The 22137-nt window shown below is 54.4% G+C and overlaps 2 non-coding genes and 7 pseudogenes across 2 annotated transcripts; all 9 read left to right on the forward strand.

The window, feature by feature from the left end:
- Positions 1-13662: 13662 nt before the first annotated feature.
- Positions 13663-13781, forward strand: LOC133074727 (5S ribosomal RNA; annotated as a pseudogene).
- A 908-nt stretch (positions 13782-14689) lies between these two features.
- On the forward strand, positions 14690-14808 carry LOC133105101 (5S ribosomal RNA; annotated as a pseudogene).
- Positions 14809-15719: 911 nt separating this feature from the next.
- On the forward strand, positions 15720-15838 carry LOC133074783 (5S ribosomal RNA; annotated as a pseudogene).
- Positions 15839-16748: 910 nt separating this feature from the next.
- On the forward strand, positions 16749-16867 carry LOC133102592 (5S ribosomal RNA). Its single transcript, XR_009703009.1, has one exon. It is a non-coding gene; the product is annotated as a 5S ribosomal RNA (ribosomal RNA).
- A 917-nt stretch (positions 16868-17784) lies between these two features.
- Positions 17785-17903, forward strand: LOC133105105 (5S ribosomal RNA; annotated as a pseudogene).
- Positions 17904-18814: 911 nt separating this feature from the next.
- LOC133074791 (5S ribosomal RNA) lies at positions 18815-18933 on the forward strand (annotated as a pseudogene).
- A 910-nt stretch (positions 18934-19843) lies between these two features.
- On the forward strand, positions 19844-19962 carry LOC133103150 (5S ribosomal RNA). The gene has a single exon (XR_009703200.1). It is a non-coding gene; the product is annotated as a 5S ribosomal RNA (ribosomal RNA).
- Positions 19963-20879: 917 nt separating this feature from the next.
- LOC133105111 (5S ribosomal RNA) lies at positions 20880-20998 on the forward strand (annotated as a pseudogene).
- A 911-nt stretch (positions 20999-21909) lies between these two features.
- Positions 21910-22028, forward strand: LOC133074794 (5S ribosomal RNA; annotated as a pseudogene).
- The last annotated feature ends 109 nt before the right edge of the window (positions 22029-22137 follow it).

Consider the following 22137-nt stretch of genomic DNA (forward strand, 5'->3'; position numbering starts at 1 on the left):
TGTGTCCCTGTTTCTTTTTTGTGAGAAAAAAGTTTCAGCTTCCTAGACCTTCCCTGAGTTCCAAAGGGCAGATTCAAACAGTTACTCATTAGAAGAGTGAAGGAATGCAGAAACAAAGGATACATAGCAATCTGACACAGATCTCTGAGCTCTTCTACAGGAACTGGGACCCCCACCCAGGGGAGGATGGTGACTTCAGGCTGAGTACAAGCACAGGGACCCCAGACTGGTTGGAACCACAAGGCTGATGATGGAGATTCCTGGAGCCCCACCCGGTTATCTCCCCACCAACCAATCAGAGGAGGGTCACACACCTGGCAGCCCTCCCCCCAAATTTTGCCTATAGAAACTCTTCCCCCCAAACCATCGGGAAGTTCAGGTATTTGGAGCACAAGCTGCTCATTCTCCGTGCTTGGCCCTCCAGTAAACCTTTCTCTGCTCCAGACTCCGATGATTCCGTTTGTTTGGCCTCACGGTGCGTCGGGCATATGAACTTGGGTTCAGGAACAGTTTCAGTTGCCAACTATTCATCAATAACTCATTCACCAATTCCTCTCCCCAGCCAGATTGCTAGTCTGAGCTCCAGATCTGTATATGTTCTGTCTGATCCTGTGACATCTCCCCAGCTGTCCCTCACCCAGGGTTCACAGTGGCTCAGCAATGGGACCACCTTCCATCCTGGTCTGCAAGCCAGAAACAGTCATCCTGGACACATCATCTCCCTGACCCCACAGCTACCCTCTCACCACACCTGGCTTGTCATTCCTGCCACATACAGGGCAGGAACACAATCTAGCCTCCAAATGTGAACACTTTTTAAGAGTATGAAGGGTAATATTAATAATTATGCCAGCACCACAAGCTTGCATGGGGATTGTATGATTTCCTACTGCATAAGTCCTTGTTTTTGTCTGTGCCCACGGCTACCACCAACCCCAAGTCTCCATCAGCTCTCGCCTCAGTCATTCCCACGCCTCCTAAGTTGCTGGTCCTTGTGGATGGATGCCAACACTTACCCTCCACTCCACACTGCACAGGCAGCCAGAAACGCTCATCTTTTAAAATGTCAGTCTGGTGAGACCCATCTCTCCCACCCCACCTCCTACTTACAGTTCTTCTATGGGTCTCCACAGCTCTTATATAAAATCCAACATCCTTAAGTCAGCCAAGATGCTCAGAAGGGCTGGCCCCTCTATGCCTCCCCAACCACACGCCTCAAGACTTCCCGTCCTAGCAAAGGAGCTTCACATAAGCTTTCCTCTTCCCCTAAGTAAAGGTTACTTGACCTTCAGAGTTCAGCTCAATTGTCATATCCTTCAAAAGCCACCCTTGAAATCTCCAATCGAGTTGTGGTAGCCCATCTCCAACAAAAGCCCCGACTTCTCCCCTGCTTGTGGGAGCAGACCCTTCCTCCCCCTGCCCCCCATCAAGAGTGATAGCTTGCTCTCCTGCCCCACGATCTGAGCTGGCTGTGTCTGTCTTTGCCTAACTGAATGCAGCAGTGGTGAGAATTCTCTCGTTTTAAAGGATTCAAAGTGGTATACTTTTTTTTTTTTTGGCTGCGCTGGGTCTTCATTGCTGCACACGGTCTTTCTCTAGTTGCAGCGAGCAGGGGCTACTCTTCATTGTGGTGCATGGTGTTCTCATTGTGGTGGCTTCTCCCTTGTTGGGGAGCAGGGCCCTAAGCCGGCAGGCTTCAGTAGTTGCAGCACGCTGGCTCAGTAGCTGCCGCACGTGGGCCCCAAAGCATGGGGGCTTCAGTAGTTGTGGCTCACAGGCTCAGTAGTTGTGGCGCACAGGCTCAGTTGGTCGCCAGCATGTGGGATCTTCCCAGACCAGGAATCGAACCCATGTCCCCTGCATTGGCAGGCGGATTCTTAACCCCTGGACCACCAGGAAGTCCCTGGTGTACCATTTTTAAATTTGTATTTCCCTGATTATATTAAGTATGAAAAGTAATCAAAGGAAACCTCATCTAAAATTGGAGTCGGGAAGGCCTGTAGAGGGAGCTTTCATGCCTTCAAGAGGAAGGAAGATTTTCTTCCTGCCCAGCAACTAGCTCAGCCAATGAAAATGCCACAGCTCAGCCAATGAGAAACCTGAACTCTCACTTTCCTCCAATGATCATTCACTTTTCTCTTGCTGATGACTTCCTTGTCCCACCCTCCTTTCTATAACAGCCTTCCAGTTTTTATAACCCCTTGGAGTATCTCTCTGCTGGCGAGATGATATGCTGCCCAATTCATGAATTGTTTGATAGACCCAATTAGATCTGCAAATGTACTCATTTGAATTTTGTTTTTTAACTTAGGTCAGATAGCTTTTCATGTTTATTAGCTATATGTATTTCTTCTTTTGTAAATTCCTTGTTCTTATCCTTTACCCTTTTTTAAAACTAGGTTACTTGTCTTTTTCTTATTGATTTCTAGGAAAGTCTTATATATTCTAAATATCACTCTTTGTTACATATGCTGAAAATATGTTCACCTATCTATTGCTAGATTACCGTTTGTTAAGAGTGTCTTTGCTATAGGAAAGTTTTTAAACCTTGCTGTTGTCAAATTTATCAACCCTTTCCTTTATGGGTTTTGCTTTTTTTCCTTCTTATTTAATTATGCATTCATTAAACGAAGAATTCAAAAACATTTTCCTGTTATCATACCAGTATATTTGGTTCTAACTTTAATCTTCCAAAATGAAAAATTAGGAGCACCGAGAGTCCGTCAGCCCCAGCACTGGAAGGCGTGGGTTGTAGTTTTCAGCTGAGGGTGAAAAATTAGGAGCACTGAGAGTCCGTCAGCCCCAGCACTGGAAAGCGTGGGTTGTAGTTTTCAGCTGAGGGCCAGGGAGAAGAGGCGGGAAGTTGAGGAGTCCGGTTCTCAGAAAAGGTTTCAGTCACTGGCTGCCGTGTTGGGAGATAGGGTGTCATGTTTGATCAACAACTGAGTGTTTATAGCGATATCTGCTGCTTCTGAAAGCAACAGAAGATGACCAAGTCTCAGGGCTTTGTGTCATTCAAAGATGTGACTGTGGACTTCACTCAAGAGAAGTGGCAGCAGCTGGACTCTGCTCAAAGGAACCTGTAAAGGGATGTGATGCTGGAGAACTATAGCAACCTTGTTTCAGTGGTAAACTTGGATGAAAAGAAAATGGGTACTGCATCCTGCTCATTCCTTGGAGGCTGAAGACAATGGGCTGGGCCCAAGTTCTTGATTTTTATAAATTAATTGTGATATAATGTATATAATAAAGTGTTCAAATATTTTTAAAAATGGAAAATTAGTCATTCCAACATCATTGATTGGATCATTTATTCCACCTGTATCTTACGCAAAATATCTACCTGACCCCACCTCCTGATTCAGTTCCTTGATCTATTTGGATATTCCTACAATAAGGCCACCCACTATACCTTTATCTCCTTCTCCCTCTCCAGAACACAAACAGGATGCTAGAGGTGAAGCCCCTGCCTTGTCCAGAAGATAAAGGTCATGAGGAAAGATAAGAGGAAGGAAGCCTCTGCTGCTACTGGGGTGTGCCTCCCCTTGACTCAGATCCAAGTTCAAATTTTAACTGATACAATGTACTTCTGGTGGAGTTGACTCCATCCTAGACTCCAAGGACCAGAATGGGACTCAAACCATCTCCTCTTGGGCAACTAACCCAACAAGGCCCAAGAAGATGCAGTGATTCTTTTGCTGGACTTACGGGCCAAGAGCCAGTCACACCCTCTCCGACTGAACATAAACTTCCAGAAGATGTACAACACAGGGCTTCTGGAGCTGCCTTCTGTCCTTGAGGGAAGAAATAGCACCATGCGGTGACTTTTGTCTACCATCTCCCACATCTCCGTGGCTTTGATTCAACCTCTGTGTGTATCTGCTGGGATTTTGGTTTCAGAATTTTATGATATCCAACTCCTTCCCCACACTCCTTTTAGCATTATAAATAAGTTTTACTTATATGGTAATAGTGATAAGTTTGGTTTTCTGTTTATATGTTATGGGTTTCTTTTTTTTCTTGTGATTCACCATTGCTTCTTTTGTCCCATCTTTTTCTCTTGGGTCCACTTTTTTTTTTTTTTTTTAATTTTTTGGCCATGCTGTGCAGCATGTGGGATCTTACTTCCCCAACCAGGGATCTAACCCTCGCCCCCTGCGGTGGAATTCCAGAGTCTTAACCAATGGACCGCCAGGGAAGTCCTTTGAGTCCATTTTTCTTCCTAGAGTATGTCATCTAGAAATTATTTGATGAGGGCGGGGGGGAGGGTTGTGGGTATTATATTTTCTGTGTCCTTGCAAGCTTGGAAATGTCTTTTTTTTTTTAACTCTCTCACTTAAATGATAGTTTGGTTATATATTTAGAAAATTCTAGAATTCTAAGTCTAAATTACTTCCAACCAGAATTTTGACATTTTTTATCCTGTTTTCTGGTACCTAGTGTTGCTGGTGAGAAGTCTAATTTCCATCTTATTTTTATGCCTTTATAGTTAGTATGCTTTTTCTCTCCACAAGATTTTAAAGTGTTCCCCTTGCTTGGGGTGTTCTGAAATTTCCCCATTCTATGTGGAAGTGTCAGTACTGCACAGTGATCCAGAAGGTTAATCATTGATGTTGTTCACCTTTCAGACACATGGGATCTCTCAGCCCACTGCCCATCCATAGAGAGATATGGAGGCCTAAGGATTCATTTTAAGTATCTTTATTCATCCCTTTGGGAGTGCAGCTCTCTCAAAAACTTAGCTTTTATCAGTTTGACTTCAGCCAGTGATTTGTGGCAACAATCACACTCTGATAGTCAGCCTTCTAAAATGGCCCCAGTGCTCCCCATCTCCTGGAATCCACACTTGCACTTGTTTGCTTAGGCTGCCACTGCAAAATGCCATAGACTGGCTTAAACAACTGGAGTTTGTTTTCTCACAGTGCTGGCAGTTGGAAGTCTGAGATCGAGGTGTCAGCAGGGTTGGTTTCTTCTGAGGCCCCTCTCCTTGCCTTGTTGATGGGTTTCCATCTGTGCACATGTGCATCTGATATCTCTTTGTGTGTCCAATTTTCTCTTCTTATAAGGACACCAGTCAGATTGGATTAGAGCCCATCCTAACAGCCTAATTTTAACTTAATCGTCTCTTTAAAGGCTTTATCTCCAACTACAGTCATCTTCTGGGGGTGTTGGTGGTTAGAGCTGCAACGTATGAATTCTAGGGGTACAGAATTCAGCCCATAACAACTTTGTGTAATGACTTTGCATGATTCCCTCCTGTTGAGTGTGGGCCGGGCCAAGTGACTTATTTCTGACCAATGGTATATGGCAAAGGTGATGGGATATTACCTCCAAGATTAGTTTGCAGACATTTGTGTTGCTAGCAGAGTCCATTGCCTTCTCAGCTCGGACACATTAATTAATGAAGCTGTCATTTGGAGAGGTCCATGTGACAAGGCAGCCTCAGGCCAACTGCCAGTGAGTAACTGAGGTCCTCAGTCCCACAGCTCATAAGGAAGTAAGTCCTATCAACAAGCACTGAGTGAGCCTGGGAGTGGAGTCTTCCCCAGTCAACCAGCCAGCTGACATGTTGACTGCAGCCTTGATGGAGACCCTAAGGAGGAAAACCCAGCTAAGCAGTGGCCAGATTCTGTGAAATAACAAAGAACCACTAAGTTTTGGGGTAACACATTCCACCACAACAGGTAACTAATACACACACCCACAGTTTTTCTGCACATACCTCTCAGATTTGCAAAATTTTCTTGCTTTCTCATCCATGTGTCTCCCTCCTCCCCTCTTTCTCAACTTAATTATAGGTAACTTCGGCCTATGGGCTTTCTTTCAGGTGCCATAACCTTAGTCTCCCTTCACTGGGTCATTGTTTTCTTTCTTTCTTCCTTTCTTTCTTTTTTTTTTATTTCTGAGATATACATTTTAAAGTAATAACTAGAATTATGACTTATAACATTATACCAGAACATATAAGATTTTTAGAAATTTCATGTAATGTCTGAAAAATTTATATTAACATATTTCCATACAAATAACCCAATGAAAGTTTAGTATTAGTTGTTTTGTTTGTTTGGTTTTTTTTATACTGCAGGTTCTTGTTAGTCATCAATTTTATACACATCAGTGTATACATGTCAATCCCAATCGCCCAATTCAGCACACCAGCATCCCCACCCCACCCCACCCCACCCCACCCCACCCCACCGCAGTTTTCCCCCCTTGGTGTCCATATGTCTGTTCTCTACATCTGTGTCTCAACTTCTGCCCTGCAAACCGGCTCATCTGTACCATTTTTCTAGGTTCCACATACATGTGTTAATATACGATATTTGTTTTTCTCTTTCTGACTTACTTCACTCTGTGACAGTCTCTAGATCTATCCACGTCTCAGCAAATGACTCAATTTCGTTCCTTTTTATGGCTGAGTAATATTCCATTGTATATATGTACCACAACTTCTAACTTCCTTTCTTTCTTAAATTAATTTTTATTGGAGTGTAGTTGATTTACAATGTTGTGTTAGTGGGACGTTGTTTTCTTTTCTTTCTTTCTTTCTTTTTGGCTGCATTGGGTCTTCGTTGCTGTGCGCGGGCTTCTTATTGTTGTGGCTTTGCTTGTTGTGGAGCGCAGGCTCTAGGCGCTCAGGCTTCAGTAGTTGTGGCATGTGGGTTCAATAGTTGTGTCTTGCAGGCTCTAGAGCTCAGGCTCAGTAGTTGTGGCACATGGCCTTAGTTGCTCCGCAGCATGTGGGATCTTCCTGGGCCAAGGCTCGAACTTGAGTCCCTTGTGTTGGCAGGCAGATTCTTAACGCACTGCACCACCAGGGAAGATCCGTTGTCTTTTAATGAAGTGATTTTCTAGGGTTTAGGCTCTTAGTTGGACCCTAATCTGAAATATCTTAATGCATTCCGAGGTTGAACAGTAGGTATGATGGCCATACCCTTGATTTGACCCTGCAGAAAGGCAGGTTTTAATATCTTCTCTTGCTCAAAAGCCTGCTCACTTTTGGTGGGGTGGAGGCACAGTTAGGAAGAGAATGGGATTAAAAGTGATTGTTTCTTCTAACCCTGCAGGAGCCTGGATTCAGGGGCCCTCTATTCCCTTTTCTTCCACTTGTAAGTAAGTCATCATTTATGAGCTATTTAAAACCAAAATCAACATATACTACAAATGTTCTGTATTTCAGCCTCTTCCTCTAGAACTACCATTTCTTCAGGTACATAATCCCTCCTCACAGCAATATTTGGCAATATTATAAAATATTTCATCACTAAATAGCATGGATGAGTACTTTTCTAGGCTCTAATAGCAGTGTTCTCATTGCTCACTATCTGACCCCTAAGATAAAGACACATAATTTAGATTTTGTTACAGCAGCACCAAACTTCTGGTACCAGGTTCTGTCAGGACAGCTTAGGCTCTACTGTGGTAACTAACAATCCTAGAATCTCACTGGCTTAATACAGCGAAAACGTGTTTCTTCATCAGGTTACGTGTCCTACCTGGGGGATCTGCTCAATTTAGTCAGTCAGGGACCTGGGGGGACAGAGTCTCCATCTCAACACATGTTCCCACAAGCACTGCATCATGGCAAAGAGAACATGAAGAATTGTGCACTGCATCTTAAAGCCTCCTACAAACATAACACTGAATGAAAGAAGCCAGACTGCAAAAAACACATGCTGGATTATTCTGTCTATATACAAAACAGAAATGTTACCAATCCAAGCTCGTACTGCTTGCTGCATGACAGGACGATAAATCAAGAGACAGGGTGCTGGGGCAAGTAATAGTGACTTTATTTGGAAAGTCAGCAAATCGAGAAGTTGGTTGACTAATACCCCAAAGAACCATCTTACCTGAGTTAGAATTCAGGCTTCTTTTACACTAAAGCGGGAGAGGTGTGGTTGGTTGTTGTAGACTTCTTGGTGCAGTATTAAAAAAAAAAAAAAAAAAACCTTCAAATACCTAAAAATAAATTTAAGAAAAATATAAAAGACCTCCAACCAAAAAATATATAAAACAGTATCAAGAGGAATTAAAGAAAACTTAATAAATGGGATGAGAGGTAATGTACTATGTCCAAGATTTGAAAGAGTCAATATGGTAAAGACCAAATTTATTTATCGATTCAAAGCAATCTCAATTAAAATCCCAATAGTTTGTGTGTGTGTAAATTTAAAAGTCAATTCTAAAACTTATGGAAATGTAAAAAACAAAGACAGCTAAGAAAACATAGTAGGAGGAAGATATAGTTGGAGAACTAGCACCAACAAAATAGAGATTTATTATAAAGACACAGCAAGTATGACACTGTTGTATTGGTATAAGCAAGGGTAGACAAACTGGTGGGAAAGACTAGAGATTCCAGAGCCAGACCCATGGTCTCTTAGACATTTGATCTATGATTGGAGGCACTGCAGAACATCAAGAAAGGACGATTTTTTTTTTTTTTTATTAAGTAACACTGGTTCAATTATGTAGTAATCCGGGGACAAATGGAACATGATCCCTACTTAAATCATATGCAAGCCTCATTCCTGGTGAATTACAGAATTAAATGTGAAAACTAAAACAGTAAGGGTTTTTAGAATATAATATAGGAAACTACCTTCATGACTTTGGGACAGGAAATAATCTCTTAAAGGATACAAAAGGCACTAACCACTAAGGGAAAGGTTTATAAGTTGGACTAAATTAAAATTAGGAATATCTGAACATAGAAACACAGCATTAAAAGAATTGAGACAAGAAAGAATTATAAAAATTGCATATTTAACAAAGGAAGACTCAATGAGAAAAGACAAAGTAACAGACAAATGGGCAAAATACATCACTTCACAAAAGAAGATATTCAAATGGCCAGCAAGTTTCTGAAAAGGTGTTCATTCTCAATTGTTATTGAAAAATGCAAGTTAAAAGCATAATACTTCCAAAAGCGAGTGTTGGCAAGCATGTGGAAAAATTAAAATTCTCATATGCTTCTGGCAGGGGTGTGAGCTGGTACAACCACTTTGGACAAATGATTTGGAAGGATGAATGAAGGTAGAACATTCAGATTCCCTCAGATGCAGGATCGGAGCCTCAGGCACGCACAAAGGAGATGTGTGGGCACACGCCCCGAGACCTGCAGGATGTCTGGGCAGTAGCGTGTGAAGCAGGACAACGCTGGAAACACCCCTATGTCCATCAACATTGGGATGGATACATTAACTGAGATGTAGTCCTACAGAAATGAAAGTGAACTGACTTGTGAAAATAAAGGAAACTCGTTCTAAAACGGAGTTGGAAGCCCTGAAGGGGGCGCTCTCACCCACGTATCACTCACCGCAGTTTACAGACGGAGGAAGAAAGATTTCCTTCTGACCCAGCCCAATTTCCTCCTTAAACCTAATAAACGCTGACATTCTCTTTGTCTCCTCGGACTTGCCTATGGTTTGCCACGGGTTGCATGTCCCAAATTGCAATTCCTCTGCTCTTCCTGAATACACTCATTTTGTTGGTAAAATAACTGGCTGTTATTTTTTCCTAAGGTCAACACTTACCCCTACAAAACACGAATGAACCTCACCAATATAATGTTGAGCTAAAGAAAGCAGTCGCAAAGGGGCCCGTGCTGTGTGATTCCATTTACACAAAGCTCAAGAACAGACAAAACTAATCTATGGTTTCAGAAGACAGGTTAGTGGTTTCCCGTGGGCAGGTAGTCAGGAGGGGACGTTCTGTTTGTCCATCTGGGTGGTGGGTACAGGGTGTGGCATTGTGTCAATTTGTCATGCTCTACACTTAGAATTTTTGTGTATTTCGATACAATTTTTTTTTATCAGGTGAAAATAAAATTGGAAGCTGAGACTGCCCTGGCCATTTGGAATTCTCCGTGTCACTAAAACAAGCAGAGACTAAGCCGTGGTGACTGATCTTGATTACCAGGTGGAAATCAGGCCGCTGCTCCCCGGGGAGTGAAGGACAGTCCATTTGCTGGGGTCCTTAGTGCCCATAGTGCTGGTCGGAGGGAAACTGTAGCAACCCTGTGAAGACGGACCACTGAGAAAGGCTTGGATAGTGTGAGAATGAAAATCTGGGTCATATTACCGGGTAAAAATCCCACCCTCCTGAGGTGTGGGCAGAGGTGATTTATGAAAGCAGTGTATCCAGGTGGTTTATATTAATTTCCTTTCTTCCCACTGTGCACTGTAAACCCTGGGTACATGCACCATCTTCCTGCAGGGAACACATCTTGTTCTCATATTTTTATTGGTAGCTTTTGATTTACCTAGAGAGGTCAGTCTGACACAACCTCAATCTAGCCTTAACGTTTGTTATAAGGTTAAATTTGTGCTAATAAAAATTATTCTTTAAATGAAAAGTGACTACGGGAATTCCCTTGCGGTCCAGTGGTTAGGACACCGCGCTTTCACTGCTGAGGGCGGGTTCGGATCCCTGGTCAGGGAACTAAGATCCTACAAGCCACGCAGCATGGCCAAAGAAAGCCCTAGAGTTCTGCATCTGTTTTCTAGAAGAGCATTGAGTGCAAGTATGTGAGCAAGCGTCGTCCTTGCCTCTGGCTTGAGTTTAAGGACCTCCTTCGATGTGTGTGCACACACATGTGTTTACTTATGTTGACTGACTCCCTCATGGTGGTGGTTTAGCCTTTGGTGTACATTCACTGCAAAGAACTGACAAGGAAAGAGCTCAGTTATATAATTAAACAAATTCGTATTTAATCACAAAATCTATATTCTTTGGAAAAGTGGAAACACAGATATGTAAAGTCACTCAGAGATGAACAGTTTCCTAGTGTCCACTGGTTAGTAATCACTGTGCTAAAGTTGAAAATAGGGAGTTTCAAGTGCCTTTTTCTGTCTATCCTTCTCTCTTGGTTGTCATATTTTTAAATTCACGTTCCACGTTGAAAAATAACAATAAAACTTACCACCTCTTTGTTTCTTAAGAGAAAGACTGTAAGACGTCTATGCTGGGGATGAAGAAGGATCCCGTGCGATTAAGTCATCATAGACTGTTCCAGAAGGATGTGGAGCTGGCCCATGAGGAGCAGGCCCTCTTGTCCTGTAAGTCAGTTTTCGCATCAGCTTTTTACTAAAATGGAACCCATCCTAAAGGAGACACCCGAGGAGGAAAGAGCTCATGTTCTCTCTTGGGTTCTCCTTTGTAATTCCTCTGAAGCAATGACTTTCTTGAGAGTCTTATTAAAGGGGTTAATGTTTAGGCAAAATAGATCTCTCCTTTCCTGTAAACAGCCCTGTGCACCCACTTTCAAGCTGCTGGGAGAGACGATATTGACTGTGTTAAGTCCTGCACAGAGATGGCTCTGCCCTGACCAGCAGTTTCTATTTCCACTGGGAAGTTCTCTCAACTTTGTCAGAAGGACCCATTTATACTTTGCTGAATTCCTCCAGTGATGTTTCATTCCTCTTATTCACTAGTGCTCTGGACAACTGTCCAGCTGGGGGAGAGACCCCCCCTCTTCATCCAGCTTTGCTGAGGATACAGCGTGGTGTTACTTGTTGTCAGTTGGGTCAAATTTTTGATAAGCATCTTTATTCAGGTTTTAACTTAAGCACCAGGTCTTCAGAGAGGGTGCCACATCCTTCTACCACATTCCTCTATTCCAACCCCGTCACCCCAGTCTTGCCATGCATTGTCTACTTACTGACCTGCCCACATCCTCAGAAGCAGAGACTTTGTTTACCCCCGTTGCCAAGAGGGTGCTGGGCCCCAGGAGGGGCTCACATTTGACCAGATGCCTGCTGTGCACTGACGGGAGGTTTTTGAAAGCACGTAGGTTCATGACCCTCATGCTAACACTCTGGAGACATTATTTAATCAAACACCTCAGTACCCTTTTGATTTTCAGTTTTAAGGACACAAGAGTGGATCACATCTTTTAGGCATCAGCAGGACTCTCAGAGAATTCTGGGTAGAAATGCATTTCGTAATTAAGTGGCTGAAATGTCTTTAACGTTTAGGACCTTATACCCTTCCCCCTACTGCACAGTCAGGCCATATTATCAGCTTCAGGAAAAATATCTGTAAGGTAGACATGACAAAATATAAATTTAAGAACTGAAAGAGTCAATCTAAGTTAAAATCTTACTCAAACAAGGTAAGGCCTTTTAGTTCTACTGTAACAATAACTTTTCACAAGTTCCAAAGTTCTGAACCAGAGACATGGCCCAACGAAAGCTGGTGGACAGCCTCTGTCACTCCGCACAGCCTGCAGGAAGAATGCTCAGAGGTTCAGTTTTGCTGGCTCTCAGAAAGAAAATTAGGTGAGAGCTTTTGTTTTCCAAGTTAAACATTCTGTCTTAAAAAAGCACAGAGGCTTTTAATGAAAGAAACACAGACCACCAAGACTTTCTGGGCTGAGATGCTCACCCTGGCCCATCCCCGTGTCACTGAAGACAGCACCTAAGAGGCCAGGACAAGAAGAGGGAGGAAGCCACTGGTCCTACTCTGGTCGTGAACCACCCATGTAGCACCCATAAGAGCTACTACACCTGCAAGTGTTGAAGCAGCCGTGGGTCCTGCTGTGTGGGAACAGCCAGGGGTGGGGGCCAGGGTCCCTGCAGTTATGACCTCTGAGGTTCAAGTCCATTGTAGGAGAAACATAGGAGAAACTCCTATGTTTCTCCAAGGCTGGTTAAGCCTAGAGAACATGCCTGCTGCCTTCCTAATCTGCAGTGTCCACACAGACATATCACCACCCTGACATCCCCCAGGAATGCCCACCCCCCGAGACGGTGGGTCTCAGATACCACCAAGCTGCAGGCTCCTCACCAATCTGTCCCAGCCACTGTCACTCCCTGACACACCTGAAGCCCAGACTGGCTGGGTTCCTGAGGTTCCCTGACATTGTCATGTTTGAGAATAGGACAGAAAGGCAGAAGAGGAAACAGATGACCCTGTGCTGGTGGCTTCCAGGCTTAGGCAGAGGCTGGGAGGGAAATCAGGGAGGTCAAGCTTAGTCAGAGCAGGAATGAGCAACCCACAGATCGAGAGAACAAACTAGTGTTAACCAGTGGGGAGAGGGAAGGGGGAGGGGCAAGATAGGGGTAGAAGATTCATAGGTACAAACCACTATGTATGTATAAAATAGAGAAGGTACAAGGATACATTATACAGCACAGGTAATATAGCAAGTATTCTATACTAACTTTTAAAAATAATTTATTGGAGTATACTTGATTTACAATTTGGGTTAATTTCAGATCTACAACAAAGTGAATCAGTTGTACATATACATACCTTTTTTTTTTCCAGATTCTTTTCCCATATAGGTCATTAGAGAGTACTGAGTGGGGCTCCCTGTGCTATACAGCAGTTTCTGATTAGTTATCTATTTTATATATAGTACTGTGTGTATATATCAGTCCCAATCTCCCAATTTATCCCTCTTGGGACACGTACCTGTGAGCGTTGAGCAGGATCTGGGGTGGGGGGCCAAGCGCCTACAGGGCTGGAATCTCCCGCCCACAGTGGGCTGCGAGGTCGCCCACCACGCCGCCACCCCCGGGTGCCCGAGACCTCCTGTCGCCTGCCTGGGTGGCTAGCAGGGCCGTGCCGGAGAAGGCTGGCAGCCGGGCTGGCGGTAAGTCACCAGCACCAGCGAAGCTGAGCCTCAAGAGGCACACCGTGGCCCCACCTGCCTTCTACGGCCATACCACCCTGAACGCACCCCACCTCCTCTGATCTTGGGAGCTAAGCAGGGTCGGGCGTGTTTACTACTTGGATGGGAGACCACATGGGAATACCGGGTGCTGTAGGCATTTTTGCATCGGCTCCGCCTTCTGCTTTAGTCGCCCGCGGCTGAGGCTGCCTCTGTCCCCGCAGGGCACCGCTGCAGGCCTCACATCCTCAGGCCCCTCCCAACACAGCGCGCCAGAGGGGGCGCTCCCCACCAGCCTGGCTGGACATGTGGCCAGAAGGCGGCCCTGGAAGGCAGCCGCACCCCAGCCGCTCCCGGGGTGGATGACCCGGACCCAGACTCCGCCGCAGGCCCGGGTGCCGGCCGTGAGGCCCGCGAGTCCCTCGTCCCGCACCAGGCCACCACCACGAGTGCCCATCCGTGCCGCAGACACCTGTCTGCCCGTGTGTCTCTCCACAGCTCCCTCCAGAAAAAGCCCACCCTTTGCCGTTTCGCCACGGCCGAGTGCGGGAGCGGGGTCGTGGGCCAGGACTCGTTCTCCGAACCGGCCGACCACTAGGCACCGGGAACAGTGCTCGGCAGTTGGCGTGGATGCAAGTGTGGCCTTGCTGGCTGTAATGGGCCATGCCAACACAATGGTGGCTCCCAGTGGATTCGGGGCAACTGCCGTCGGGCAGGAGGGCCGGCCCGGCCACGGCTAGGTTGTGCCTAGCACTGCGTGAGTGGACAGGGTTGGTAATGCCCGAGGGACCTAGGGCCAAGGGACATTAAGCCTCCGGGGCCACGTCCTTGTGAGCATCAAGCGGGACCTGGGGCGGAGCGCCAAGCACCTACGGGCCTGGAGGATCCCGCCTGACCTGAGCTGCGAGGTCGCCCTTGACTATGCAACCCCTGGGTCCCTGAGGCCTCCTGTCGCCAGCCTGGGCGGGCGGCAGGGCCTTGCTGAAGAGGGCTGACCGCCGAGCAGGGAGCAAGTCGCCAGCACCAGCGAAGCAAAGCCTCAAGAGGCACCCCGTGGCCCCGGCTGCCCTCTAAGGCCATACCACCCTGAACGTGCCCCATCTCGTCTGATCGCGGAAGCTAAGCAGGGTCGGGCCTGGTTAGTACTTGGATGGGAGACCGCCTGGGAATACCGGGTGCTGTAGGCTTTTTGCCTCCCGCTCCGCCTTCTCCTTTAGTCGCCCGCCGCCTCCGCCGCCGCCCCCGCCCCCGCCGAGCAGCGCTGCAGGCCCCACCTCCTCCGGCCCCTCCCACCACAGCGCGCCAGAGGGGGCGCTCCGCGCCGGCCTGGCCGGCCAGGCGGCCAGAAGGCGGCCCTGGAAGGCAGCCGCCACCCCAGCCGCTCCCGTGGTGGCTGGCCCGGACCCAGACTCCGCCGCAGGCCGGGGTGCCGTCCGTGCGGCCCACGAAGCCCTCGACCTGCACTTGGCCGCCCCCACCGGAGCCCAGCCGCGCCGCAGCCCCCTGTCTGCCCGTGTGTATCTCCACAGCTCCCTCCGGAAAAAGCCCACGCTCCGCCGTTTCGCCACGGCCGGGGGCGGGAGCGGGGGCGGGGGCTGGGACCGGTTCGCTGGGCTGGCTAGACACCAGGCGCCGGGTCCTGTGCTCGGCGGGTGGCGTGGGGGCAAGGGTGGCCTTGCTGGGGCTAAGGGGCCGTGCCGGCTCAATGGTGGCTCCCAGTGGGTTAAGGGCCGACTGCCGTCGGGCAGGAGGGCCGGCCAGGCCGTGGCTGGGCTGCGCCTAGCACTGTGTGGATTGACAGGGTGGGGAATGCACAAGGGACCGAGGGCCACAGGCCCTTAAGCCTCCGGGGCCAAGTCCTGTGAGCGTTGAGCGGCTCTGGGGCGGAGGGCCAAGCGCCTACAGGCCTGGAGGGTCCCGCCTGACCTGAGCTGCGAAGTCGCCCACAACTCCACCACCCCCGGGCCCTCGAGGCCTCCTGTCGCTTGCCTGGGCGGACGGCAGGGCCGCGCCGGAGAGGGTTGGCTGCCGGGCTGGCGGTGAGTCGCCAGCACCAGCGAAGCTAAGCCTCAAGAGGCACACCGTGGCCCCCGCTGCATTCTACGGCCACACCTCCCTGAACGCACCACACCTCGTCTGATCTCGGAAGCTAATCAGGGTCTGGCCTGTTTCGTACCTGGATGGGAGACCACATGGGAATACCGAGTGCTGTAGGCTTTTTTGCCTCCCGCTCCGCCTTGACATTTAGTGGCCCGCGGCCGAGGCCGCCTCCGCCCCCGCTGAGCACCGCTGCAGGCCTCACCTCCTCACGTCCCTCCCAACACAGCGCGCCGGAGGGATCGCTCCCCGCCGAGCTGGCTGGACATGCGGCCAGAATGCGGCCCTGGAAGGCAGCCGCCACCCCAGCCGCTCCCGTGGTGGCTGGCCCGGACCCAGACTCCGCCGCAGGCCGGGGTGCCGTCCGTGCGGCCCGCGAGGCCCTCGACCTGCACTTGGCCGCCCCCACCGGAGCCCAGCCGCGCCGCAGCCCCCTGTCTGCCCGTGTGTCTCTCCACAGCTCCCTCCGGAAAAAGCCCCCCCCTCCGCCGTTTCGCCACGGCCGGGGGCGGGAGCGGGGGCGGGGGCCGGGGCCGCTTCTCCGGGCCTGCCGGCCACCAGGGCCGGGGTCCTGTGCTCGGCGGGCGGCGTGGGGGCAAGGGGGGGCCTTGCTGGGGCTAAGGGGCCGTGCCCACTCCATGGTGGCTCCCAGTGGCTTCGGGCCAGCTGCTGCCCGGCCGGAGGGCCGGCCCGGCCGTGGCCGGGCTGCGCCTAACTCCGCGTGGGCGGGCAGGGGGGGATGCCCAAGGGACCGCGGCCGCCGGGCCCTGAAGCCTCCGGGGCCGCGTCCCTGTGAGCGTCGAGCGGGATCTGCGGCGGGGCGCCAAGCGCCGACGGGCCTGGAGCGTCCCGCCCGCCCTGGGCTGCGAGGTGGCCCACCACTCCGCCACCCCCGGGTCCCCGAGGCCTCCTGTCGCCTGCCTGGGCGGGCGGCAGGGCCCTGCCGGAGAGGGCTGGCCGCCGGCATGGCGGTAAGGCGCAGGCGCCAGCGAAGCTGGGCCTCAAGAGGCACCGCGCGGGCCCCTCCTGCGTCTACGGCCATACCACCCTGAACGCGCCCGATCTCGTCTGATCTCGGAAGCTAAGCAGGGTCGGGCCTGGTTAGTACTTGGATGGGAGACCGCCTGGGAATACCGGGTGCTGTAGGCTTTTTGCCTCCCGCTCCGCCTTCTCCTTTAGTCGCCCGCCGCCTCCGCCCCCGCCCCCGCCCCCGCCCCCGCCGGGCACCGCTGCAGGCCCCACCTCCTCCGGCCCCTCCCACCACAGCGCGCCAGAGGGGGCGCTCTCCGCCTGCCTGGCCGGCCAGGCGGCCAGAAGGCGGCCCTGGAAGGCAGCCGCATCCCAGCCGCTCCCGGGGTGGCTGGCCTGAACCCAGACTCCGCCTCAGGCCCGGGTGCCGGCCGTGCGGCCCGCGAGCCCCTTGACCTGCACCTGGCCGCCCCCACTAGCGCCCAGCCCCGGCGCAGCCACCTATCTGCCGGTGTGTCTCTCCACAGCTCCCTCCGGAAAAAGCCCCCCCTCCGCCGTTTCGCCACGGCCGAGTGCGGGAGCGGGGTCGTGGGCCAGGACTCGTTCTCCGAACCGGCCGACCACTAGGCACCGGGAACAGTGCTCGGCAGTTGGCGTGGATGCAAGTGTGGCCTTGCTGGCTGTAATGGGCCATGCCAACACAATGGTGGCTCCCAGTGGATTCGGGGCAACTGCCGTCGGGCAGGAGGGCCGGCCCGGCCACGGCTAGGTTGTGCCTAGCACTGCGTGAGTGGACAGGGTTGGTAATGCCCGAGGGACCTAGGGCCAAGGGACATTAAGCCTCCGGGGCCACGTCCTTGTGAGCATCAAGCGGGACCTGGGGCGGAGCGCCAAGCACCTACGGGCCTGGAGGATCCCGCCTGACCTGAGCTGCGAGGTCGCCCTTGACTATGCAACCCCTGGGTCCCTGAGGCCTCCTGTCGCCAGCCTGGGCGGGCGGCAGGGCCTTGCTGAAGAGGGCTGACCGCCGAGCAGGGAGCAAGTCGCCAGCACCAGCGAAGCAAAGCCTCAAGAGGCACCCCGTGGCCCCGGCTGCCCTCTAAGGCCATACCACCCTGAACGTGCCCCATCTCGTCTGATCGCGGAAGCTAAGCAGGGTCGGGCCTGGTTAGTACTTGGATGGGAGACCGCCTGGGAATACCGGGTGCTGTAGGCTTTTTGCCTCCCGCTCCGCCTTCTCCTTTAGTCGCCCGCCGCCTCCGCCGCCGCCCCCGCCCCCGCCGAGCAGCGCTGCAGGCCCCACCTCCTCCGGCCCCTCCCACCACAGCGCGCCAGAGGGGGCGCTCCGCGCCGGCCTGGCCGGCCAGGCGGCCAGAAGGCGGCCCTGGAAGGCAGCCGCCACCCCAGCCGCTCCCGTGGTGGCTGGCCCGGACCCAGACTCCGCCGCAGGCCGGGGTGCCGTCCGTGCGGCCCACGAAGCCCTCGACCTGCACTTGGCCGCCCCCACCGGAGCCCAGCCGCGCCGCAGCCCCCTGTCTGCCCGTGTGTATCTCCACAGCTCCCTCCGGAAAAAGCCCACGCTCCGCCGTTTCGCCACGGCCGGGGGCGGGAGCGGGGGCGGGGGCTGGGACCGGTTCGCTGGGCTGGCTAGACACCAGGCGCCGGGTCCTGTGCTCGGCGGGTGGCGTGGGGGCAAGGGTGGCCTTGCTGGGGCTAAGGGGCCGTGCCGGCTCAATGGTGGCTCCCAGTGGGTTAAGGGCCGACTGCCGTCGGGCAGGAGGGCCGGCCAGGCCGTGGCTGGGCTGCGCCTAGCACTGTGTGGATTGACAGGGTGGGGAATGCACAAGGGACCGAGGGCCACAGGCCCTTAAGCCTCCGGGGCCAAGTCCTGTGAGCGTTGAGCGGCTCTGGGGCGGAGGGCCAAGCGCCTACAGGCCTGGAGGGTCCCGCCTGACCTGAGCTGCGAAGTCGCCCACAACTCCACCACCCCCGGGCCCTCGAGGCCTCCTGTCGCTTGCCTGGGCGGACGGCAGGGCCGCGCCGGAGAGGGTTGGCTGCCGGGCTGGCGGTGAGTCGCCAGCACCAGCGAAGCTAAGCCTCAAGAGGCACACCGTGGCCCCCGCTGCATTCTACGGCCACACCTCCCTGAACGCACCACACCTCGTCTGATCTCGGAAGCTAATCAGGGTCTGGCCTGTTTCGTACCTGGATGGGAGACCACATGGGAATACCGAGTGCTGTAGGCTTTTTTGCCTCCCGCTCCGCCTTGACATTTAGTGGCCCGCGGCCGAGGCCGCCTCCGCCCCCGCTGAGCACCGCTGCAGGCCTCACCTCCTCACGTCCCTCCCAACACAGCGCGCCGGAGGGATCGCTCCCCGCCGAGCTGGCTGGACATGCGGCCAGAATGCGGCCCTGGAAGGCAGCCGCCACCCCAGCCGCTCCCGTGGTGGCTGGCCCGGACCCAGACTCCGCCGCAGGCCGGGGTGCCGTCCGTGCGGCCCGCGAGGCCCTCGACCTGCACTTGGCCGCCCCCACCGGAGCCCAGCCGCGCCGCAGCCCCCTGTCTGCCCGTGTGTCTCTCCACAGCTCCCTCCGGAAAAAGCCCCCCCCTCCGCCGTTTCGCCACGGCCGGGGGCGGGAGCGGGGGCGGGGGCCGGGGCCGCTTCTCCGGGCCTGCCGGCCACCAGGGCCGGGGTCCTGTGCTCGGCGGGCGGCGTGGGGGCAAGGGGGGGCCTTGCTGGGGCTAAGGGGCCGTGCCCACTCCATGGTGGCTCCCAGTGGCTTCGGGCCAGCTGCTGCCCGGCCGGAGGGCCGGCCCGGCCGTGGCCGGGCTGCGCCTAACTCCGCGTGGGCGGGCAGGGGGGGATGCCCAAGGGACCGCGGCCGCCGGGCCCTGAAGCCTCCGGGGCCGCGTCCCTGTGAGCGTCGAGCGGGATCTGCGGCGGGGCGCCAAGCGCCGACGGGCCTGGAGCGTCCCGCCCGCCCTGGGCTGCGAGGTGGCCCACCACTCCGCCACCCCCGGGTCCCCGAGGCCTCCTGTCGCCTGCCTGGGCGGGCGGCAGGGCCCTGCCGGAGAGGGCTGGCCGCCGGCATGGCGGTAAGGCGCAGGCGCCAGCGAAGCTGGGCCTCAAGAGGCACCGCGCGGGCCCCTCCTGCGTCTACGGCCATACCACCCTGAACGCGCCCGATCTCGTCTGATCTCGGAAGCTAAGCAGGGTCGGGCCTGGTTAGTACTTGGATGGGAGACCGCCTGGGAATACCGGGTGCTGTAGGCTTTTTGCCTCCCGCTCCGCCTTCTCCTTTAGTCGCCCGCCGCCTCCGCCCCCGCCCCCGCCCCCGCCCCCGCCGGGCACCGCTGCAGGCCCCACCTCCTCCGGCCCCTCCCACCACAGCGCGCCAGAGGGGGCGCTCTCCGCCTGCCTGGCCGGCCAGGCGGCCAGAAGGCGGCCCTGGAAGGCAGCCGCATCCCAGCCGCTCCCGGGGTGGCTGGCCTGAACCCAGACTCCGCCTCAGGCCCGGGTGCCGGCCGTGCGGCCCGCGAGCCCCTTGACCTGCACCTGGCCGCCCCCACTAGCGCCCAGCCCCGGCGCAGCCACCTATCTGCCGGTGTGTCTCTCCACAGCTCCCTCCGGAAAAAGCCCCCCCTCCGCCGTTTCGCCACGGCCGAGTGCGGGAGCGGGGTCGTGGGCCAGGACTCGTTCTCCGAACCGGCCGACCACTAGGCACCGGGAACAGTGCTCGGCAGTTGGCGTGGATGCAAGTGTGGCCTTGCTGGCTGTAATGGGCCATGCCAACACAATGGTGGCTCCCAGTGGATTCGGGGCAACTGCCGTCGGGCAGGAGGGCCGGCCCGGCCACGGCTAGGTTGTGCCTAGCACTGCGTGAGTGGACAGGGTTGGTAATGCCCGAGGGACCTAGGGCCAAGGGACATTAAGCCTCCGGGGCCACGTCCTTGTGAGCATCAAGCGGGACCTGGGGCGGAGCGCCAAGCACCTACGGGCCTGGAGGATCCCGCCTGACCTGAGCTGCGAGGTCGCCCTTGACTATGCAACCCCTGGGTCCCTGAGGCCTCCTGTCGCCAGCCTGGGCGGGCGGCAGGGCCTTGCTGAAGAGGGCTGACCGCCGAGCAGGGAGCAAGTCGCCAGCACCAGCGAAGCAAAGCCTCAAGAGGCACCCCGTGGCCCCGGCTGCCCTCTAAGGCCATACCACCCTGAACGTGCCCCATCTCGTCTGATCGCGGAAGCTAAGCAGGGTCGGGCCTGGTTAGTACTTGGATGGGAGACCGCCTGGGAATACCGGGTGCTGTAGGCTTTTTGCCTCCCGCTCCGCCTTCTCCTTTAGTCGCCCGCCGCCTCCGCCGCCGCCCCCGCCCCCGCCGAGCAGCGCTGCAGGCCCCACCTCCTCCGGCCCCTCCCACCACAGCGCGCCAGAGGGGGCGCTCCGCGCCGGCCTGGCCGGCCAGGCGGCCAGAAGGCGGCCCTGGAAGGCAGCCGCCACCCCAGCCGCTCCCGTGGTGGCTGGCCCGGACCCAGACTCCGCCGCAGGCCGGGGTGCCGTCCGTGCGGCCCACGAAGCCCTCGACCTGCACTTGGCCGCCCCCACCGGAGCCCAGCCGCGCCGCAGCCCCCTGTCTGCCCGTGTGTATCTCCACAGCTCCCTCCGGAAAAAGCCCACGCTCCGCCGTTTCGCCACGGCCGGGGGCGGGAGCGGGGGCGGGGGCTGGGACCGGTTCGCTGGGCTGGCTAGACACCAGGCGCCGGGTCCTGTGCTCGGCGGGTGGCGTGGGGGCAAGGGTGGCCTTGCTGGGGCTAAGGGGCCGTGCCGGCTCAATGGTGGCTCCCAGTGGGTTAAGGGCCGACTGCCGTCGGGCAGGAGGGCCGGCCAGGCCGTGGCTGGGCTGCGCCTAGCACTGTGTGGATTGACAGGGTGGGGAATGCACAAGGGACCGAGGGCCACAGGCCCTTAAGCCTCCGGGGCCAAGTCCTGTGAGCGTTGAGCGGCTCTGGGGCGGAGGGCCAAGCGCCTACAGGCCTGGAGGGTCCCGCCTGACCTGAGCTGCGAAGTCGCCCACAACTCCACCACCCCCGGGCCCTCGAGGCCTCCTGTCGCTTGCCTGGGCGGACGGCAGGGCCGCGCCGGAGAGGGTTGGCTGCCGGGCTGGCGGTGAGTCGCCAGCACCAGCGAAGCTAAGCCTCAAGAGGCACACCGTGGCCCCCGCTGCATTCTACGGCCACACCTCCCTGAACGCACCACACCTCGTCTGATCTCGGAAGCTAATCAGGGTCTGGCCTGTTTCGTACCTGGATGGGAGACCACATGGGAATACCGAGTGCTGTAGGCTTTTTTGCCTCCCGCTCCGCCTTGACATTTAGTGGCCCGCGGCCGAGGCCGCCTCCGCCCCCGCTGAGCACCGCTGCAGGCCTCACCTCCTCACGTCCCTCCCAACACAG

This window comes from Eubalaena glacialis, chromosome 1 (genome assembly GCF_028564815.1).
Source record: "Eubalaena glacialis isolate mEubGla1 chromosome 1, mEubGla1.1.hap2.+ XY, whole genome shotgun sequence".
In the NCBI taxonomy this organism is placed as follows: domain Eukaryota; kingdom Metazoa; phylum Chordata; class Mammalia; order Artiodactyla; family Balaenidae; genus Eubalaena; species Eubalaena glacialis.